A 7284-nucleotide genomic window follows, 5' to 3' on the forward strand; every position below is an offset into this window, starting at 1 on the left:
TCAAGTGATCCACCTGCCTTGGCCTCTTGAAGTGGTGGGATTATGGTAATGAGCCACCGTGCCCAGCCTCTGCTATTACTTTAATATCTATAAATAAAAAGCAATTTCAGATATGCCTTGCCTCCCCCCTTTAGACTCTTCTAAATTCACTTGTATATATTTGAATTGTTGAATTTTAAAATAGTGGTTTCCCCTACAGTTGTCTGCTGGATTGATACTTTAAAAAAAAAATGTGGAAATTAAATCTGGATCAGCAAACTATGGGCCAAATATCCCTGCTTCTGTAAATTGTTGGAACAAAACTTATTAATGTATGTATTGTTGATAGCTGCTTTTGTGGTAAAATAGTAGAAAAATGTTCAGTCAAATGATCAATTCATAGGTAATGTGAGTTCTCAGGTGTTATTTACATAATATAGAAGCTTTTTCTCTCTTCCACCTTTCCATTTTTCCTATACAGAGGGAATTAATTATGCTTTATTATTGTTGGAGTTGAAAAAGGAATGTGAAGCCCTTGGCTTTAAACTGTGGGTTACCACCTAACCATCACACTGTGCTGCTTATGTAGCTCTCTCACAGTTTACCTTTTCCAACTGAGAAGCTGATTGTGTCTTCCTTGTAATTCTAGCAGAGCAGGAAATGGATATTTTTATGCCACTTATGTCTCAGATCCTCTCTCCCTTCCTCTTTCTCTCCTCTCTTTCCACTCCCCTCATAAAGCAATTCAAAACTGCATGCTTACAGGCCTGTGAACAAACATTTTTGTATATTAACTCAGTGCAGTTATACTGAAGATGACTCCTTACATTATTTTCTTTGTAGATAAAGAAATACCGTTTGCACTGTGTTATAGAGGAACATAGCTTCTTGATGAAAGGGGCTATGGAAAGATTAATTTATATACTTTATCAATATAAATGGAATAATACATGATGTGTTATTACATAAAATGAGATCAGTAAAACAGTATAAGAAAATACCTTACATAATCATAAAATAGTACAATATATACACAACATGTATTCTGTGTGTGTATACATTATAAGGCAGTAAGGTTAGGTTTTCTATATTCCTGAAACGTATTCTGTGTGTGTATACATTATAAGGCAGTGAGGTTAGGTTTTCTAAATATATATATTTCTATTAAAATATGGGGGGGGTGAATGCTTTTAAAATTTAACAGCAGTTCATAGAAGAAATTGTAAAAACGTTAAGTTTCATTGCATGTACATGAAAACATCTAAAACATCAAAATAAAAAGGAACATAATAGAACTGAAGAGTTTTTGCAGAAAATGTAACCTAGTCATGTTATGTAAAAGCTCATGTATGTTGGAAAAAATACTGAGACATCAGGAATAGCTTTTTTTTTTTTCAGCCAGAGTTTTGCTCTTGTTGCCCAGGCTGGAGTGCAATGGTGTGATCTTGGCTAACTGTAGCCTCCACCTTCTGGGTTCAAGCGATTCTCGTGCCTCAGCCTCCCAAGTAGCTGGAATTAACAAGCATGCGCCACTATGCCGGGCTAATTTTGTAGTTTTAGCAGAGACGGGGTTTCTCCATGTTGGTCAGGCTGGTCTCAAACTCCTAACCTCAGGTGATTCGCCTGCCTTGGCCTCCCAAAGTGTTGGGATTATAGGTACAAGTCACCGTGCCCGCCAGAAATAGCTTTAAAAATATAAATTAAAAATTAAGATCTTTATTAAAAAATTTATGATACTTAGTACTAAAGAGAGTGCTGTGATCATACTGCTGGTGGCAGTATAACCAAACTTAATTTCTCCTAGAAACCAATTTGGAAAGTAAGTATGTGACAAAACCTGAAAAGTGTTAAAATTTTTAGTTTTTCCCCATATTTTGGAATTCATTCAAAGCAAGTAAAGATAATAGCACAAGTTGGAATTAAAATGTTTGCATATTGTTATTAAAACTGCAAACAGGCTGGGTGCAGTGTCTCGTCTGTAATCTTAGCACTTTGGGAAGTCAAGGTGGAAGGATCACTTAAGGCCAGGAATTCGAGACCAGCCTGGGCAACATAGTGAAACCATCTCTACAAAAAAAAGTTAGCTGGTTGTAATGGTGCACGCCTATAGTCCCAGCTACGTGGGAGGCTGAAGTGGGAGGATGGCTACAGCCCAGGAATTTGAGACTTTACTGAGTTGTCATTGTACTGTTGCACTACAGCCTGGGCAACAAAGTGAGAACCTGCCCCCCCCACCAAAAAAAAATTGTGTGTGTGTGTGTACACACACACACACACACATATATCCGTCCTGCAGACAAATGCTTGTGAAAATCTTAAAGCTAGAAGTAATTCATTTTCTTCCATATGTGACATTTTGTTGGTTTGACAACTAAAATTTCATAATTGCTAACAGATTTTTTTTCAGTGTTATACGTGGATATAGTTTAAAGAATCGGATAGTTCTGTGAAGTTTCTTGAGGGAAAAATAATCACTCCCCTGTCTTCTCCTCTTATATTCTTCTGCCTAGAGAGATACGGAACCCCCTTTAGTTGCTTTAGTTGATTATTTTGCTATTCGTTACCATGTCTCCAGATAACACGTTCATTACTTGCAGCTGATTTTCAGTTCTAGCCGTTATCTATTTAATGAAGAATGATTTAGTGTTCTTTTCACTTCTCTGCATACTGTCCCATTTCCTTTACTCCAGTTTCTCAGTACAATTTTTATTGTAATTTTGATTTAGAACCATATTTGGTGTTACATTTTTATGTTATAAATGTTATACAACTGGGTCATTGTAATAAATGACTACTTTTCCTTTCCTGTACAACTTTATATTTTCTGGCAATAATTTTCTTGGGGTTTTTTTTTTGTCCTTTTATTATGTATTTATCAAAATCTACCCCACCTCTGTGTTTCTGAATGTAGCTGTGTAAGAGGAATGCGGTCAAGACTACACTCAAGAGTTTTACGTAGTTTAAAAAAAATGTATTCGACATTTTTAAACTTGAATAAAGATGTTATTGGACTCGTAACTGATGGTCAAATTGGTAGTTTGCTAATGAAAATTAAGTAGTTTTGACATTTGGATTACATGTTTGTAAGAGCCTGCCAAATGGCTGAACTGAATCATATCACTTTGTTCAACAGTTAACAGGACCTTGATGGTAAAATAAAAGCTAAAATTAATTGAACAGAAAGCTTCCATGTTGGGGAATAAGTAGCCTCTGTGTTGTCAGAAGCATCAAAAAAGTCAATGTTATAAAAAGATTGTCTTGGAGATTCTTTGATTATTTTTTTCCCCTGACCTCATGGAAAAGAAGGATCATTTTAGCTGGCAGTTTTTACAACGTCAAGCTGGTATAAAATCAAGGATGTGTAACAGTGACAAGACAAGACACTGAAAAAAGGAAGAGTGAGAATGTGTGGAATAATAAAGATTTGAGGTATTGCAGTAGTAACTATTAGAATAAAAACAACTGTCAGTGATGAGTGGAAAGAGAACAAACAAGCTGTTGCCAGGCTGGAGAGTACAGTGGCACAATCACAGCTCATTGCAGCCTCGACCTCCCAGGCTCAAGTTACCCTCCCACCTGAGCCTCCCATGTAGCTGGGACTACAGGCATGGGCCACCACAGCTGGCTAATTAAAAAAAAAATTTCTATGAAGATGGGGTTTGGCCATGTTGCTCAGGCTGGTCTCAAATTTCTGGGCTCAAGCCATATGCCTGCTTTGGTCTCTGAAAGTGCTGGGATTACAGGCGTGAGCCACTGCACCCAGCTAGTTAGTACTGTAAGTCTGCTTCATAATGAATGTAACTAAAATCGTAGACATTTAGTAAGCTCCAAAAGATATCCCAATTACTGCATTTACTAATCTCAGATGTTTGTATTCACAACTAGCAGAACAGAGGTAGCAGTATTACAGGTAGCTTTCTCCAGTATGGTTCCAGGTTCCCTGTAATGAAAGGTTGAAAAGCAGAAATGCAGTTAGTTTTGACATTTGATGAGAAAATACAGGTTTGTGCATGAATGTTTAGAATAAAGATAGATATGATGTGTTTTTAGTTAATTTGGTATCTTACATCAAGGCATAAATTTTATGAGAATTAACAAAGTTTATATTCTCTCTCAAGTTAGTGAAACAGGAGGAGCACTGAATGCTCAAGCCCAGTTAGCATTCACTTTTTATGTGAATGAATCTCAGTGGAAACATTGGATTGCCCGAACTGTGCAATTTATTTATTGGAAGAGTTGCAGTGACATTCCAAACTAAATATAATTTCCAGTGGATTAGATAGCTGGTGAAGTAGGGGGATGAAAAAGCAAACCATGAAGCTGTAAGAGGATTTTGTGGTCCCTGCTGAGAACTCATTACTGCAATACTTTTTATCCCTTGAAGAATTTTCTAATGCTAGTGAAACTGGTAAGGTGTGCCAACTTCTGCTCAGATACTGGTGAATTGGGTGCCTCCTGTAATCTAGAGCAGGTCGTGGATATGCTAATGATGCACATGCTCTTGTAATATTTTTGTTACATTCTTTCCAAAGAGTCACAACAGAGACTCTTCCCCACCACCATATTTTTTATAATTTAAGTGAAAGATAATACCATACCTAATAACAGTAATACCTTAGGTTAATATACTTAATTGCTTTACAAGGCTGTTTCATATACATTTGGTTGGTGGATAAGTGTAGGTATTATTTCTCCTGTTTTGCAGAGAGGAAACAGTGGAGAAACTAGAGACAGGTTTCTGATTCCTGGTTCTGCACTGTATACAGAATACTACATTTAATAGGTATATGAGAAGTAGGGACAGAGCTCAATTTATATTACTAGTAATAGCTTGCACTTAAATAACATTTAAATATTACATATAATATAGGAAGATTAACATATTTTACTACTTAAAATATGTAATTTTATTTGGCTCTTATAGTTCTATAAAATAGAAATTAACAGTCCTACTTTATAAGTAGTAATAAGATTTACAGTGGTTAAGGGACTTGCTCAAGGACTTACAGCTAAAAAATGGCAGAGTCAGATCTCTAACAGATCTTTGACTGCTAGGCTAATCTGTCTTCACTATGCGCAGAGTCTCATTGCTTCTCCTTCATTATTCTGTGCTTGCCATTATTGAATCACTGAAGGAAATAAAATTGATATTTGTCAACCTACATTGCTGTCAAGATAAAGTTTGATAAAGCCATTCAATCCTATAAATATCAGCTGTGTTTATATGACTGCATATATAAGTAAAACTGATTTCAACCATTTAAAGTAGTCCTGTAATGAAACTTTTTAAAAATTAAGTCCTTTATGAAATTAGGAAATTGTATATACATTCATTGAGTAGATTTTCACATTGTTTATTTAAAACATGACATGTTATCCAGGATGAAGGTTTAGTGATTAATCTTTTGGTTTTGTAACCAGATTTGCAGCTTGGGCTCTGGGTTCAGGTTCTTGGCTTCCCTTGCTCTAAGAATTGAGCAGCAGTTTATTGAGCAAGGGAAGTAAAAGCTTCCACAGCATGGAAGGGTAGAAAGGGGGCCTGAGGGGATTGCTGTTGATGGTCAGGTCTGCCGGGCTTATATCCCCAAGTAATTCTAAGTTGCTGAGTGTTTGTCCCCTAGTCTGTGTGGGGAGAGGACTTGTGACCATGAGTTACCTAATCGAATCATTCCTTTGAGTTGCTAAGTGCCCCCTAGTCCTGTGTGGTGAGGGGGCTTGTGACCATGAGTAACCTAATTTCTCCTTCTGGTGGCGGTTTCCTAGTTTCAGTGAACTTGCAAGCAGTATTGGAATGTGGTTGAACAGCTGACTGATACTGTAAACACAGCCTCCTGATATGGTTAAAGGACCCATGTTGACCTTTTCCCGTGTTATGATTTCCAAAAGGTTCCCCATTGACCCAAAAGGTTTTATTCCCTCAGTTTCTACCTCATTTACCTTCAGAATAGCAATCTGGAACATTGAAAAAGCTTGCTTTAAAACCTTGCTAAGCAACTTAGAGTATCTTTTCCCTATCATTGTTGGCATATTGTGTGTGTGCGTGCATTTTCACACACAGGTATGAAAGAATTGTGATACAGTATTAACTTCTGGTTCTTTCCTTTGGTCTTCATTTTCCTTTAAAAAAATATTCCCTAAAGTAAAAAGAGGTGTTTTTTTTTAGTTTTGTTTTGTTTCGTTTTTTGGTTTAAATGAAATGAGTAGATTGCACCCAGGCAATAAATACTAAATTGATCGGGCCCATTGCAGTCGCTTGCACTTGTAATCCCAAGACTTTGGGAGGCCGACGCAGGCAGATCACCTGAGGTCAGAAGTTCAAGACCATCCTGGTGAAACCCTGTCTCTACTAAAAAAAAAAAAAACAAAAATTAGCCAGACAGGCACCTGTAATCCCAGCTACTCGGGAGGCTGAGGCAGGATGATGGTTTGAACCTAGGAGGTGGAGGTTGCAGTGAGTGGAGATCCTGCCACTGCGCTCCAGCCTGGGCAACAGAGTGCAGAGTGACTCCCTCAAAAAAAAAAAATTACTAGGTCGATCAGCTTCTCCGAGGCAGTAGGAACATAGTGTTGGAACTAGGATTATTTTAATGTTTATTTGTTGTTTTTCTTATGTCAGACAGTCATTTTGTTAAGTAATCTAATTTTATTCACAATGACTTGTTTTTTTGCTATTGACTAAGTAGTATTAGAAGACAGTTTCTTTTCCCTTAAAAAAAAATCATCTATATTTTACATGTGTTACTTTAATAAAGATCTCACAATGTTCTGGTTTTAAAGTATAAAAATATGCTACTGTAGTAAAGAGCCCCTTATCTTTCAAGTCAGAGGAATGCCACAGACTTGAAATATCAGCTTAATCATGTTGGATACCTTCTCTGGGTCTCAGATTCCTTGTACATAACATTATTTAGCTAAATATACCTGAGAATTTTTAAAATCCCAAACATTCTACATTTTTATTATGTTCATCTTTATGAAATAAAAGACAAACTAAGACAAGAATCTCTGCAGGAGGATTTATATAATGTTAACCATTAGTATGTATTACTACTGAACTTGTTATTTAAGGTGTTTAATTTTATTTAAAAATTTAAAAATTCATAACTTGGCATTTTACACATTTCAAAACTACAATACAAAGCCTGTAATTAAAGTTTTTGTAGGCTAGGCATGATGGCTTACACCTGTAATCTCAGCAGTTGGGAGGCTGAGGTGGGAGGATCCCTTGAGCCCAGGAGTTTGAGACCAGCATGGGCAACATAGTGAGACCTCATCTCTATATGAAAAATAAAAATAAATTTTTTT

At 36.5% G+C, this 7284-nt stretch overlaps 1 protein-coding gene across 3 annotated transcripts in view; it reads left to right on the forward strand.

The window, feature by feature from the left end:
• SLC39A10 (solute carrier family 39 member 10) overlaps positions 1 to 7284 on the forward strand; it is a 171505-nt gene that overhangs the window by 93063 nt on the left and 71158 nt on the right. The gene's annotated exons all lie outside the window — the stretch shown is intronic.

The sequence above is a fragment of the Cebus imitator genome, unplaced genomic scaffold, assembly GCF_001604975.1.
Source record: "Cebus imitator isolate Cc_AM_T3 unplaced genomic scaffold, Cebus_imitator-1.0 Scaffold113, whole genome shotgun sequence".
NCBI classification, from domain to species: domain Eukaryota; kingdom Metazoa; phylum Chordata; class Mammalia; order Primates; family Cebidae; genus Cebus; species Cebus imitator.